This window comes from Thalassophryne amazonica, chromosome 8 (genome assembly GCF_902500255.1).
Source record: "Thalassophryne amazonica chromosome 8, fThaAma1.1, whole genome shotgun sequence".
Taxonomy (NCBI): Eukaryota; Metazoa; Chordata; class Actinopteri; order Batrachoidiformes; family Batrachoididae; genus Thalassophryne; species Thalassophryne amazonica.
In genome coordinates this window covers 54,827,325-54,843,720 of record NC_047110.1, presented here as the reverse complement: position 1 = coordinate 54,843,720, position 16,396 = coordinate 54,827,325, and the positions used below count along the sequence as shown (strand labels likewise).

The following is a 16,396-nucleotide window of genomic DNA, read 5'->3' as shown; positions in this document are numbered from 1 at the left end:
ACCAGCAGTGAGGGAGCAAACAGAAAAGACAAATACTGACCATAACTGAACATAACAAGGGACAGGTGTGGACAACAACAACCGGAACAGAGGAGGTACGTGGGAGGGGGCAGAGCCCTCACAAGATAGTTGTCACGCTGCTCTGCTGACGCTTGGCGTGGCTGTCTAACATCTAAGTAGAACAACAGATAGACGTAACACACACACCAAATCAGGACATCATGAGCTGGCTTGCGAAAAAAATATAATAAAATAAAAACATGAAATTTCAAATGCAGTTTATCAGAAGGCACATAGGAGACTCTGTTCAAGATTTGCTCTCTACAACCCCAATTCCAATGAAGTTGGGACATTGTGTAAAATGTAAATAAAAACAGAATACAATGATTTGCAAATCCTCTTCAACCTCTATTCAATTGAATACACCACAAAGATATTTAATGTTCAAACTGATAAACTATTGTTTTTGTGCAAATATCTGCTCATTTGAAATGGATGCCTGCAACACGTTTCAAAAAAGCTGGGACAGTGGTATGTTTACCACTGTGTTACATCACCTTTCCTTCTAACAACACTCAATAAGCGTTTGGAAACTGAGGACACTAATTGTTGAAGCTTTGTAGGTGGAATTCTTTCCCATTCTTGCTTGATGTACGACTTCAGTTGTTCAACAGTCCGGGGTCTCTGTTGTTGTATTTTGCGCTTCATAACGCGCCACACATTTTCAATGGGCGACAGGTCTGGACTGCAGACAGGCCAGTCTAGTACCCGCACTCTTTTACTATGAAGCCACGCTGTTGTAACACGTGCAGAATGTGGCTTGGCATTGTCTTGCTGAAATAAGCAGGGACGTCCCTGAAAAAGACGTTGCTTGGATGGCAGCATATGTTGCTCCAAAACCTGGATGTACCTTTTGATGGTGCCATCACAGATGTGTAAGTTGCCCATGTTATGGGCACTAACACCCCCCACCATACCATCACAGATGCTGGCTTTTGAACTTTGCACTAGTAACAATCTGGATGGTCTTTTTCCTCTTTTGTCCGGAGGACACAACATCCTTGATTTCCAAAAACAATTTGAAATGTGGACTCATCAGACCACAGCACACTTTTCCACTTTGCACGTCTATTTCAAATGAGCTCGAGCCCAGAGAAGGCAGCGTTTCTGGATGTTGTTGATGTACGGCTTTCGCTTTGACACTTTTGGGGATGCTCCTTTTATTTCCAGTCATGAGTGTCCTCAGTTCCCAAACACTTATTGAGTGTTGTTAGAAGGAAAGGTGATGTAACACAGTGGTAAACATACCACTGTCCCAGCTGTTTTGAAACGTTTTGCAGGCATCCATTTCAAAATGACCAAATATTTGCACAAAAACAATAAAGTTTCCCTTACCAAAAAATAGTACTTATAAGTATATAAAAAGTAAACTAGAAGTATACTTGAAACATACTTGCATATACTACTTTTTGGTAAGGATTATCAGTTTGAACACTAGTACAATTAGTTAAACCTACAGCTAACGTTAGCTTTTTTAGCTGGCTGCAGCACCGTTTATCATAGCTAACAATATAGTCGGTTCTGTTCTGTTTGGGAAGCTAACGTTAATACACTTTTGTTTACATTTGTTGTTATACTGTAAGTATTTGTTAATACCATTATTGTAGGGTTAAACTACGCTACGGTACTTCATACGCTAGTTACTGGCTTTGTTTAACCTTGTTGGCTAGCAAGGTACCGTTGACTTATTAACGGCTAATTTTACGGTAGCTCATCTAGCTAAAGTTAGCTTATTTTTGTGATTTACATTTTAATTTTACATGGTGTAGATTTTTAATGATTCTTCAGTTTATGGGTTCTTTAATACACTCAAAAATATAAACGCAACACTTTTGGTTTTGCTCCCATTTTGTATGAGATGAACTCAAAGATCTAAAACTTTTTCCACATACACAATGTCACCATTTCCCTCGAATATTGTTCACAAACCAGTCTAAATCTGTGATAGTGAGCACTTCTCTTTTGCTGAGATAATCCATCCCACCTCACAGGTGTGCCATATCAAGATGCTGATTAGACACCATGATTAGTGCACAGGTGTGCCTTAGACTGCCCACAATAAAAGGCCACTCTGAAAGGTGCAGTTTTATCACACAGCACAGTGCCACAGATGTCGCAAGATTTGAGGGAGCGTGCAATTGGCATGCTGACAGCAGGAATGTCAACCAGAGCTGTTGCTCGTGTATTGAATGTTCATTTCTCTACCATAAGCCGTCTCCAAAGGAGTTTCAGAGAATTTGGCAGTATATCCAACCAGCCTCACAACCGCAGACCACGTGTAACCACACCAGCCCAGGACCTCCACATCCAGAATTTCTGCACAAACTGTCAGAAACCATCTCAGGGAAGCTCATCTGCATGCTCGTCGTCCTCATCGGGGTCTCGACCTGACTCCAGTTCGTCGTCGTAACTGACTTGAGTGGGCAAATGCTCACATTCGCTGGCGTTTGGCACGTTGGGGAGGAGTTCTCTTCACGGATGAATCCCGGTTCACACTGTTCAGGGCAGATGGCAGACAGCGTGTGTGGCGTCGTGTGGGTGAGCGGTTTGAGCGGAGTGTCCCATGGTGGCGGTGGGGTTATGGTATGGGCAGGCGTCTGTTATGGACGAAGAACACAGGTGCATTTTATTGATGGCATTTTGAATGCACAGAGATACCGTGACGAGATCCTGAAGCCCATTGTTGTGCCATACATCCAAGAACATCACCTCATGTTGCAGCAGGATAATGCATGGCCCCATGTTGCAAGGATCTGTACACAATTCTTGGAAGCTGAAAATGTCCCAGTTCTTGCATGGCCGGCATACTCACCGGACATGTCACCCATTGGGCATGTTTGGGATGCTCTGGACCGGCGTATACGACAGCGTGTACCAGTTCCTGCCAATATCCAGCAACTTCGCACAGCCATTGAAGAGGAGTGGACCAACATTCCACAGGCCACAATTGACAACCTGATCAACTCTATGCGAAGGAGATGTGTTGCACTGCATCAGGCAAATGGTGGTCACACCAGATACTGACTGGTATCCCCCCCAATAAAACAAAACTGCACCTTTCAGAGTGGCCTTTTATTGTGGACAGTCTAAGGCACACCTGTGCACTAATCATGGTGTCTAATCAGCATCTTAATATGGCACACCTGTGAGGTGGGATGGATTATCTCAGTAAAGGAGAAGTGCTCACTATCACAGATTTAGACTGGTTTGTGAACAATATTTGAGGGAAATGGTGATATTGTGTATGTGGAAAAAAGTTTTAAATCTTTGAGTTCATCTCATACAAAATGGGAGCAAAACCAAAAGTGTTGCTTTTATATTTTTGTTGAGTGTAGATATCAACATATAGTATCTAAGTTTGGGGTTTCCATTAGATAGCATATAGAATATTTATTTTGTCTTCCTATAGTAAGCTAGCAGGTGAACTTTAGATAGATACCTATATATTACATCATAGCTTCTGTTTCTATAGTATTATAACCATATTTATAGCTTAGCCTACTAGCTATAATTAAATTTTACTACTAGTCTACAGACTAGGTATACGTATAATACAATCTTCTTCTGTATGAATATTTGGGTTTTAGAAGCTAACTCCTATAATATTATGTAGTACTATATTTGTTGTATATGTTGTTTATTACCCTTATTGTATAAATATCACTTATATACATGGTGTCCATATTCTTGAGCCACTTAGGTGGGTAGGGAGCGTTCCCATGGGATAAAAAAGCTTTTCAACCTACCATCCCTGGTTCTCAAGACCAGGCACCTACACTGAAAAAAGAGAATGTTTGAACCAACTTAAAAAGTGTTACAATTTGTAAAAATTAAGTTGTTTGAACTTAAGTTTGAAAGTTAAATCAACTCTAACTTACAAACTTAACTTTTTTCAGTGTAAGCAGCTCAACTCTATTCTATCCTACTCTTCTATTCTGCTCTCTTTTTTTAGATATTTATATATCCCTTAGTATACACTAGTAGAGTTCTACCTTAGAATTGGAATGTACATATTACAGAAGACATACCTTACTGAATTTTCATTAAGTATCTTGTTTTTGTGGTGTATTCAATATAGGTTGAAGAGGATTTGCAAATCATTGTATTCCATTTTTTTGAGGGTGGGGGGGGCAGCACGGTGGCTTAGTTGTTAGCACTGTTGCCTCACAGCGAGAAGGCCATAGGTTCCATTTGATTACATTACTGGATTTAAACTTTTTAAGACAATCAGTTTTGCTGATTCGAGAATCAATCAATTTTTTTAAGTTGGTCTGACAGAAGTTAAAAATCTTGGCTGCAAGCACAAATAAGTCATATTAAATCAGTTATTGTAAAATTACATTTTCTTATAAAACAATCAAACAAAACCAAGTGTTTCCTGGTTGAGCCAAGCTCTCATGCTCACCAGTGTCTGGCTGATATTCAGTCCATATTTGAGTTATTTTCACCAGGAGAGAGACATGCATTTTGGTCAACTTCCACCCTTTCCAAGAGTCCACTTAATCAATGTGCATGTGCTAGATAACGCACAGAAATCCAAAATGGCAAAGTCACTTTTTATCAAGTTAGTGCAGCGGATAACTGAAAAAATGCTTCAAATGGTGATGCAAGCACCAAATTTGGCACACATACTCCTTAGACATTACTCTTTTAAAAATGCCGGGTACCCACGTGAACTTTCAATAGGCGGCCAAGAAGGGGTCAATTGAAGTATTACACAGGGGTCAAAATTTAAAAATGATCCAATCATATTGAAAGGTATTCCATATTATTTGTCTGGTCATAAAGATTCCAAAAAGGTATAGTTTGGACCATCTGTGAATGAATGGTCTGGAGTTATGGGGTAAAAACAGCAAGAACACTGAAAAAGGTCAATTTCAGTTTGTACAGGGGTCAAAAGTTAAAGTTGCTCCAATTTTGGTAAAAAGTGGTGCAAATTACTGGTTGAACTAATAGGATTAATAAATGGAATAGTTTTGACTGTGTTGCATGCTTGGTTTGCAAAGTAAAGGTTAAACAATATCAGCATCCATTGGATTCTATGACATGTGACATATGCTACCCTGTAACATGATAACTAAGCATGATACATGATGCAAACTATTCCTTTTTAAAACCGTATTCACCCAACTAATAATTTCCATCACTTTGTACCAAGGATCCCTCAGTAAATATTCACTTATCTGCTGCACTACAAGTAAGTGAAACATGAATGGAGCTGCAGCTGTTTGTGTGTTTTATGTTACTGTCAGCAGCAGAAAGGACGTTGGACAAATGTGATGAACCAAAGTCTGGAGAGAAATGATACTGCTGTGCATGTGGGATAGCTGTGACAAGGAAATAAGTGCACATGAAAATAACTCATAGTTTCTCCTACAGATGATAAAAAATACAAGTAGATTCAGCCATCATAATCTGATTTTCTTTGCAATTTTCCAGAAAAGCTTAATTTATCCTGTGCACATTTTAAAAAAACGTGGAGTTTGGTGAGAGGTAGGTCTGTGATTTTGAGAAATAACAGTGTACCTTTTGTCATGAGTAATTAATTTGTTCATGAAAGATGAGTGTGTCTGAGCACAGATACTGCACTGACTTATAACCAAAGCAGAATAAAATAACTGCAAGCAATGAGATGATGAGATTACCAGTGACTATGGAATCAACATTTTAAACAGTACTACGAATCTGTCTGCAAGAATAATTTGGTTTTGAGGATGTACTGAAACTTGTTTATTCTGTGCAGGCTAATAAATACTTTCTATCTCATTAATTTCTACACCTCACTTCAATCACAAATGTCTAATTTCATAGGGGTTAAAATCAGTTTTTAATTATTTTTACACTTATAGTGAGGATTTCATATCAACTATCCTGTCAAGTCCCACAATTTTACATCTGTGGCTGTTGAAGCTCATCTGTTATAAACCATTTTGGGGACTGAAATAATGTGAATTTGCAATATGATGCCAAATGTGAATATACAGTGCGCAATATAGTCCCTAATTGGAATGTGCAGTGTGGGCAACATAGTGGCTTGGTGATTAGCATTCTTGACTCACAGTGAGAATGTCCTAGGTTCACTTCAAACGTGGTCCTTTTTGTGTGGATTTTGCATGTTTTCCCCATGTTCGTGTGGGTTCCGGCATCCTGTCTCTTCCAAAGACATGCAGATTAGGTGAACTGGAGACTCTGAATTGACTGAAGTACTTGTATGTGTTGACTCTGTGCCCTGCTTCACACCCACTGACAGCTGTGATAGCCCCCTTAATAGGCGTAAGCAGGTAATGAAAAATGAAGGAATGTGCAATATGCCACCAAATGCCAATGTACAGTGTGCAATATTGGTGCCAAATGTCAATGTATGATGTGAAATATGTCCTATGTCACCCTGAGACCCAGTCAATTGTGTGCAGCAGATAACAGAATATTTGCAGAGGAATCCTTCAAATCCAGAAACAAGCACCAAAATTTGACTGTGTATACCTTAGTTAAAGTTACTCCAATTATTGTAAAACATTATGCAAATTATTGGTTGAGTTAATAGGGTTTTAAAAAGGAATAGTTTGCATGTGTCATGCTTAGTTGTCATGTTACAGGGTAACATATGTCACCTGCCATAGAATTCAATGGATGTCGAGATTGTTTGACCTTTCCCTTGCAGACCAAACATTCAACTCAGTCAAAACCATTCCATTTGTTAATCCTATTAATTCAACCAATAATTTGTACCACTTTTTTACCAAAATTGGAGCAACTTTAACTTTTGACCCCTGTACTAAGTGAAACTGACCTTTGTCACCATTCTTGCTGTTTTTACCCCATAACATTCAGTCATAGATAGTCCAAACTATATCTTTTTGGAATCTTTGGACCCCTGTGCAATTCTTCATTGACCCCTACTTGTCCCCCAATTGAGAATTCAAATGGCTATTATTTTTCTAAAATATATACTAAAAGGTATACACAGTCTAATTTTGGTGCTTGTTTCCGGATTTGAACAATTCTTACAGTTATCTGCTGTACTAAATCAGTTATGTCCTCTGTAGTGGACATTTGATCTTGGTCTATATGTTTTGATTCATTTGAGCTACCCTACTAAGCCCTGATGTGCTCAGTAGAGGACACCCTGGCCTTTCCAATGATGTCTGTTTGGGTAGGATGAGGGGAACTTTCTTTTCATGCTGAGACAAAAAAAATAAATTGAAAGATTTTTTATTTCCTTCAGTTTTCAGGAGGATATGGTGCCAAAAGTGAATGTGTAATAATTATGCTGAATGTGAATGTGCAATGTACAATATAGTGCTAAAAGTGAATATGCAATATCGTACCAAATGTAAATTTGTAATATGGTGCCGAATGTGAAATGTAGAACATGGTGCCAGGATTATTGATCTGCTGCACTGTGCTCCTGACAAGATGGCAGCCAGGGTTGCATATCATGTTGCCTGCCACCTATGGATAAAAAACTTCATGGAGAAACCCACTCCCTAAAGGGATATGGGGCATTTCAAGCGGCACCTTCTTTCCATTTCATTGCAACAGACAAACACACTGTATTTCTTATTGACCTAAAACAGGGTATTTTTCAAATGTAGCGCTTCAGTGACTACGTTTACATGCAGCCAATAACCCTTTCATAACCGGAATATTGGCAATAACCCGGTTGCGCACGGCCATGTAAACACCCGCAAAACCCCGAATATGCTCATATTCCAGTTTTTAAAACCCGAAATAGAACCCTGGGTTTACTCGTTTTCTAACCCGAATATCAGGTCATATAAACGCGCATCGGGATATCAAGCATGTAAACGGGTTATTCCTAATGATTCAGAAACCGGAATATTGACCTTAACCCGAATATTAACGGCATGTAAACGTAGTCAGTGTCTGTTTGGGTTTGGCTACAAACACTGTTTTTAAAAACACCCGGTGACCTGTATGAACTTGTTCGAAAAAGACCCTTTTAAATAATCCTCAGCGCAGTTCAGTATGAGGATGCTATAGTTTTTTTTTTTTGTTTGTTTTTTTTTTGTTGTTTTTTTACGCAGAGCTTGGCTTGACAAAGTTTCACTGAGCTGGCAGCGATGATAGATTCTGTTGCTCGCATTGTTTTTCCAACATCTCTATACGGCGACTCTCACACTGTCATTTATCATGGCTGTTGTCCATGTTTAATTCATACAGGCCCTGCACAGCCAGGCTCCAAACAGGAAGATGCCTATGCAGGCGACAGCTATTCCACCTTCCGGCCTCAGATATTTTATCAAGACAGAACTTAGGGTGAAGATTTATGTCTATTGGGCCGTACGTCAAACATGAGGGATGTACTGAGCCCAGTTTGTGTACTGTACGAACTGCAGATTTCATTTCAGTAGAGTAACGGCTTAACAACTTCTCTTGACTGTTTTTTCACAGTGGTCATCACTCATATTTTGAATATGAAAACCTGCTGAAGGTTTTAGCAACAGTGGTTAATGAACTAACTGGCTGTTTTAGAGTTTTCATGATTTGAATGATACTCTGTGGTGGCAATATAAAACTCTATCCAAACTGCATCAGTGAAGTGTTGCAGCCTCCATAGACTAATTAGGCACTCTGGCTGGCTTCTGCTGTCAGCATCACCATCATAGGCTTCAAAGCAGGGTTTTAGGCTTGTGATTTGTTCCAGGCTCTCTAGTCTTTGTTAGCAAGAGCTACCCAAAGGGACAAAATGATCTAGAGGGCTTCTTTGGAAAACCAAAAAAAAAAGAGTTTCCTGTCTTATGATTAAATGTCCTGTAAAACAAAACAAACAAACAAACAAAAAAAAAATAGCAAATTGCTGCATTTTGTTAAATCATTAGTACACTGTAGAGATAAGTGTCTTTATTTTTGTCATGACTACACCTAAATGCATTACAAATCTTTAATTCGCCGTAATATTTAAATAGAGTAATATTTAAAAGTTAGAAAGTCCAGATGTACAAATGAGGGTATACAACATCCAATCCAGATTTGGTTTTCCCAAGTACAAAATTTTGTACAATTGAATTCATATTTATAGTTTTAAAAGATCTCTTGCTTATATTCTTTTAGATATTGTGATCAAATATTGTGGGATAGTCAGACTGTGGAGGATTCATATCCTGATGGAACTGATTCAGTTTACAAGGTCATGGGTCAAAGGTCAAAGTCAGGAAAAATCTTGGAAAATTCCCTGTCTTTAACACTGAATAAATTTTCAAAAAAAAATAGCTGTCAAAAAAGATTGAATTTTTTTCATATTTGAAACCATTTTGTAGGATGGTATACTTTAGGGCTCCTTCACACATAGTGTGAATATGTACAACTCAGGGTAACTCCTGTCGAACATCTCGTATGAGCGCACCACAAAACATATCGCCGACAGGCAGGTGTGCACGATGCCGGTGCGACGGTTCGCGAACACTGGAACACAGTGGCAGCAGCTGTGTGGAGCAGGATGTGGATGTTGAACAGGGCTCGCATAGTTGACGTGACAGTCAGATCACCCGCTGCGTGTTATGATCTGACTGTCCGTTTCAACCTAGGGGCAGCCTAGGGTTGCACTTGCTGCAGCCCGTCGCCACAGCGATATATGTTTTTATTTATGTCCACGTGATGACAGCAAGCAGACACACGCGCTTCACAGTGGGCAGTTTTTAGTCCATGTCTGTCCAAACACAGTACTTGTTGTCCAGACAGCCACTTCTGTCCGCAGCCACACCTTCTGTCAGTTCAGTGCACACACCAAAGCCAGACTCGGGACACAAATTTCACTGCCAGCATGACCGTGATCGTCTGCTGACTGTTGTCATGTTAATAGTGCGAATGGCCACACATTTTCTAAAGGTACCCTGAACGAGCATGTTTTTGATTCATGCAACAGTACGACCTGTGTTTTATATACGCAGCATCCAGCGCAGAGCGCACGGCAGCCGGTAGAACAAAGAACGGCATCTAGCTGTGAACACAGCAGGTGGGATTGTCATGACACAGTTCCTGCGTGAGTACCAGGCATGCTCGTGTCAGTGCACCTTAAGTGCCAAACGAGCAGTGTTAGATGTTCGTGTGTGTCACTTGGAATTTGGCTGACACCTGCCGCAAGAGGGTTCAATGGACCGCACAGCGCACACTGTCTTTCAGCTGCTGGTGTGCGCAAATAGTTGTAGCACAGGTGTATAAGGCAGCTGTGATTTTACATGTTTGCGCACGATTCCGAGTTTGACGAGTTTGATTTTCAACATTTTGTACATTCCTAATTGTTTTCAGACTCATTCAAATAAATATGAGGGGATCGAACGCATCACATGTCCACTACCTATGATCTGTGTGATTTGACTATTTGGTCGCGATGGGATGAAATCCCATCAGTTTGCCACGTACATATTGTTGGTTGCTGGGTTTCAGACTGTCAGGCAAGTCCATAAGAATAATTGGTAGATCCCACTTCTCTGTTGTGTGAGTTTACTGTTAAAGAAGCTCAGTCAGTGTGGATTCAAGAGGGGTGACAGTCTACTTGAGCTTAAGCGATATTGACATCAACAGTGTTTCAGACTGAACAAATGTAAACGGTCTGTTCTTGTCCCAAACTCCACCCTCATCCCATGTTTAACTTTTTACCTAAAACTTTTACTTTGACGCAGCCAGTCTTCTCTGTGTAAGCCTGATCCCATCAGATCTCAGAAGCTAAGCAGTGCAGCATCTGGTTAGTACTTGGATGGGAGACCTCTTCGGAACACCAGCAGCTGTGTGTGTTTCTCCGGGTGAAACTGGAGTTGCGTCAGGAAGGGCATCCGGTGCAAAACTTGTGGCAATTACCAATGCGGATCTGGCTGTATTCACTGTGTCGACCCCTTCCCGAAACAGGAGCAACCGAAATGACAACACACACACAGAGAAGTATTGATACTAGCACTGCTAAGTATTAGTATCAAAGCAGAGTATGGTTATTACTGATAATCCCAATGAAATGGCTTTTGTGTTTGTTGTTCATTTTAAAAGTTTTCCTAAGACACTGCATACAACACTAGACATTGTATTTGATATCATTTTTGTTAAAAAAAAAATTGTACGAACCACAAAGAAGGAAGACTCACCTAAAGCAAGCATTGTTGATTTCATAAAATGCACTGTACAATCATTCACCCATATAAATCCACATTCTGCAGAGAAGAATTAGTCTACAATTCTCAAGCTGATGGTGGAAAGATGGTTAAGAGTGAGAGCTACAGACATTCTTGGAGTGTTAATATCATCATGATGTTCCTGACTGTGGATTCACAAACTGACAGACCATCATCTGCCTTTGGCCTCCAGGCACGCTTGTGGTCCTGCGTCTCTGAAGAAAGGCGGAGGAGAGAAATGTGCAGTTGTTTAAAGTTACATAATATTTGGAGGTGATCTATTTCTTAGAAGCACTGCGGCAGCAGTGGTGACGGCAGCGGTGGTTGTGGTCAGGCTGGAGGATTCCAATCATATGCCAGCTCTGTCTACTGGAACTGAAAACATGTATTTTAAATTCAGTGAATAAGAGCAACTTAGTGATGGGTGGAAATGTATAATGAATGTAAAGAGTGCCTTAATATAAAAGACAAGAAGCTCAAAGTTGCTTGCTGTTTCCCATGTGACTTTATATAAAACATTAACTAAAACAACAATAATAAAAAAAAATGCTATAGCTGCGAGGATCCTCTGGAAAGTGAACTATTAACAGCTGTGCTCAAAACTTTACAGAGGCTATCAATGATAAGAAAAACTTTTTTTTCCCCCTCACTCATGGTTACTGTTTGTGTGAAGTCATTTATTGTCAAACACCTGTTTACTCTTTTAAATCATAATGACAACATAAACTACCCAAATGATCCTGTTCAAAAGTTTACACACCCCAGCTATTAACACCATGTATTGTCCCTTTAATATCAATGACAGCTTGGAGTCTTTTGTTGTAGTTGTAGACGAGGCTCTTTATTTTCTCTGATTGTAAAGCGGCCCATTCTTCTTGGAAAAAGCCTCCAGTAAATTCTTTCGGGCTGTCTTGCATGAACTGCACATTTGAGATCTCCCCAGAGTGGCTCAATGATACTCAGGTCAGGAGACTGAGATGGCCCACTCCATTACCTTCACTTTTATTCTGCTGTAGCCAATGACAGGTCGAGTTGTCCTCGTGTATTGGATCGATGTCATGTTAGAATGTCTAAGTGCATCCCATGCACAGCTTCTGGACTGATGAGTGCAAATTTCCCTCGAGTATTTCTGAAAACATGCCTGCATTCATCTTGCCATCACTTTTGGACCAAGTTTCCCTGTGCCTTTGTAGCTCAACACGTCCTCAAAACATCAGCGATCCACCTCTGTGCTTCACAGTAGCAATGGTGTACCTTTAAATCATTCAATTCATTTAATTTTGCTGGGTTTCATCATCAAGACAAGTTATCGTCACGATTACGGTCTTAATACAGTTCAGGTTATATGATCGGTTGATTTTTTCTGTGCATTTATGCTAGAAGGATGGAGCGCATTGGTTTTTTATTTCTCCTCCCCTTTCTGTGACAACCAATCACAGCTCGAAGAGGACTGAGTCATACCTAGCAATGGGGTCAACCCCACCTCCTCACAAAGGAGTTTCTATCCGCTTCTTGCTCAGCGTTGCTCTCAGACACCTGCTGGTTCACTCTTGGGCTAAGATTCTTTGCCAGGAAATTTTACGCTAAGTTAGGAGCTCTTTGAGAGGGCTTTCAGTTGCTTCGCAGATATGGGCCCAGGCTTTTAATGTCTTTCTAGACTCAGCAATCAGAAGTGTATCTGTATGTGGTGAAAGTGTTGAACTATTCACATATTACAACAAAAATCTGCCCTATACTCATAAGTCTGAAGGACTCGGGCTGATACAGATACATCGGGGCATGATACAGGCGTGATAAATAAACAGACGTGATAAGCTATACTTATCAAAGATCAATGGGAAGCGCTTATGGAGACATGGACAGAGGCATTTGGTGATGTTGGTATCTTTTCAGGAGAAAGTAGGTCCAAGTCTTTAGGGCCTAGATGCTGCCTGTCTTACTGTATGGTTGTGAGACTTGGATGCTAACCAGTGACCTAAGGTGATGACTAGATGACTTGGTACGAGAGGATAATTGGGTATTGTGAGAGTGACTGTGTGTCAAATAAGTGGTTACTTAGAGAGATTCAGAAGAGGTGTATCACTTGCATTGTGAGGAAGCGCCAGTCTTGACATTTTAGCCATGTGGCTGTTGTGTGGGCCGCTGAAGAGGAGGTACTGCTGGCCCACCACCACAAGATGGCGCCCTGCTTGAAGTGCGGGCTTCAAGCACGAGAGGGCGTCGGAGCGACCGGGAGTGACAGCTGTCACTCATCATCCATACCAGCTGTCACTCATCCACTACACATCACCACCACCATAAAGGCCGGACTGCAACTCCACCTCCCCGCCGAGAAATCAGCTACCATTCAGGTAATTCTCTGCTGAACCTTAATTCGAGCATTAGTCTGATCTCTTTTGCAGCCGTTTTCCTGGGACGGATACCCTGTCTGCTGAGTTGGCGTTTGGTGTGGACTGCACTGGCTTCGCCTCCCACCCCACCCAGATAAGTGGTTGTCTCAGGAGCTGCACGAGTATGTGATTCGGAGGTGGAGGTTCTCCCTCCTAACTAAACACTGACTGTGGGATTACTGAGTGTGCGAACTCACACTCATCAGTACTGTCTCTGTTCTCTGCCAGCATTACCGGGTCTGACTGCTGAAGACAGTGGCCACCTGGGGCGCAGGGCTTGGCAGCTCCGGTGTTCTTCAGCTCCGTTGGTGGTGGAAGCTGTGTGGGATCTGGCTCTTCTCTCGCCAGACGTCTTCTATCGTCGAGCCTGCCCACACGTCACCTTGTGTATAATTGACATTCCACCATATTGTTATTGTCTGTACTTCGTTGTGCAATTCACAACATTAAATTGTTACTTTTTGGCTTATCCATTGTCCGTTCATTAACACCCCTGTTGTGGGTCCGTGTCACGACACTTTCACAACAGGATTTCTCGGCCAGCATCATGGATCCCGAGGGGCGTCAACCATCGCTTGAACAGTCAATGGAAGAGCGAGGTGCACAGGCGCCAGCAGGAGGCGTGTTAGGTGAGCTGCAGCACATCTTAACCGCTTTTACTGCTCGGTTGGACTTAGTTACCGAGCAGAGCATTATTCTCAATCGTAGGATGGAGGCTCTCACCGCCCATGTACGCGTCAGACGCTAGCCGGGTGGCTTACATTATAAATTTGCTTCGAGGAGAGGCACGCGCCTGGGCTACGGCACTCTGGGAGCAGAATTCACGGCTCCTAACAATTTACACTGAGTTTGTGAGGGAGTTCCGACAGGTGTTCGCCTCATAGAGGCGAGACCGCTTCAAGCGTGCTGCTGTCGATACGACAGGGGTGTCGGAGCGCAGCGAAGTATGCAGTTGACTTCCGCATCGCGGCAGCGCGAGCCGGCTGGAATGCTGTTGCGCTCCGCGCCGCCTTTGTAAACGGACTGTCTCTGGTCCTTAAGGAGCACCTGGTGACGAAGGACGAGCCGCGGGATTTAGATGGGCTTATCGACCTGGTTATACGGTTAGACAACCGATTAACAGAACACCGACGGGAGCGAGACGAAGGGCGTGGTCAGGCACAAGCCGTCCCTCTTCCTCCCGGGTCCGAAAGGGAGCCGTCTTCCCCACACTCCACAGCCAGGGCTCTCCACGTGACGACAGCTCCCCCTGCTGATGTTGCTATGGAAATGAGCAGGGCCAAAGAGCGATCAGATCAGAGACAAAGGAGGCTGACCCGTGGAGAGTGTTTTCTCTGCAGCTCAACCGAGCACACACAGAGAGAATGCCCCAAACGGTCAAAACAGCAGCACTCGTCCTTAGAGACTGGGCTAAGGGTGGGTCACAACACCCACGCGGGGAGACCCCGACAATCTGCACATATCCCAGTCACGATCCTGAGTGGGGATCTAACCCTTCACGCCCCAGCACTGGTGGACACGGGGTCAGAGGGGAATCTGCCGGATAGCAGATGGGCAAAGGAGGTTGGGCTCCCTCTAGTGGCCTTACCGTCACCATTGTCGGTGCGGGCACTAGATGGCACCCTTCTTCCACTAATCACACACCAGACACAGCCAGTGATATTGGTGGTGTCTGGGAATCACAGGGAGGAGATTATGTTTTATGTAACACCTTCTACCTCCCGAGTGATTTTGGGTTTTCCATTGGTGTTAAAACACAATCCCCGGATTGATTGGCCGTCTGGGGTTGTGGTGCAGTGGAGCAAAACCTGCCACCGGGAGTGTTTAGGATCCTTGGTTCCACCCGGTGTGACAGCTAAGGAGGAGGTTTTAGTCCCCCCCAATCTGGCGGCGGTGCCAGCCGAGTACCATCACCTTGCTGACGTCTTCAGCAAGGATCTGGCACTCACGCTGCCCCCACACCGTCCGTACGATTGTGCCATTGATTTGATACCGGGCGCTGAGTACCCATCCAGCAGGCTGTACAACCTCTCATGTCCGGAACGCGAATCAATGGAGACCTACATCCGGGACTCGTTAGCTGCCGGGTTGATCTGGAACTCCACCTCCCCGTTGGGTGCTGGTTTCTTTTTTGTGGGCAAGAAGGACGGCGGACTCCGTCCCTGCATTGATTACAGAGGGCTGAACGAGATCACGGTTCGCAACCGATACCCGTTGCCTCTGTTGGATTCAGTGTTCACGCCCCTGCATGGAGCCCAAATTTTCACAAAATTGGATCTTAGGAATGCTTATCACCTGGTTCGGATCCGGGAGGGAGACGAGTGGAAGACGGCATTTAACACCCCGTTAGATCACTTTGAGTACCTGGTCATGACGTTCGGCCTCACCAATGCGCCCGCGACGTTCCAAGTGTTGCTTAATGACGTCTTGTGGGACTTCCTGCATCGGTTTGTCTTCGTATATCTAGACGATATACTCATCTTTTCTCCGGATCCTGAGACCCATGTCAAGCATGTACATCAGGTCCTACAGCGGTTGTTGGAGAACCGGCTGTTTGTGAAGGGCGAGAAGTGCGAGTTCCACCGCACTTCTTTGTCCTTCCTGGGGTTCATAATCTCCTCCAACTCCGTCGCCCCTGATCCGGCCAAGGCTGCGGCGGTGAGAGATTGGCCCCAACCAACGAACCGTAGGAAACTACAACCGTTCCTCGGTTTTGCAAATTTCTACCGGAGGTTCATCAAGGGCTACAGTCAGGTAGTTAGCCCCCTGACAGCCCTGACCTCCACAAAAGTCCTCTTCACCTGGTCGGATAGGTGCGAAGCC

General features: G+C 43.0%; 1 long non-coding RNA gene across 1 annotated transcript in view; it reads left to right on the top strand.

Moving 5' to 3' along the window:
• LOC117515094 overlaps window positions 1-5,516 on the top strand; it is a 29,860-nt gene extending 24,344 nt beyond the window's left edge. The window contains exons 3-4 of the long non-coding RNA XR_004562046.1: window positions 1,416-1,425; window positions 5,505-5,516. This is a non-coding gene — a long non-coding RNA (uncharacterized LOC117515094). The remainder of the gene's footprint in view (window positions 1-1,415; window positions 1,426-5,504) is intronic.
• The last annotated feature ends 10,880 nt before the right edge of the window (window positions 5,517-16,396 follow it).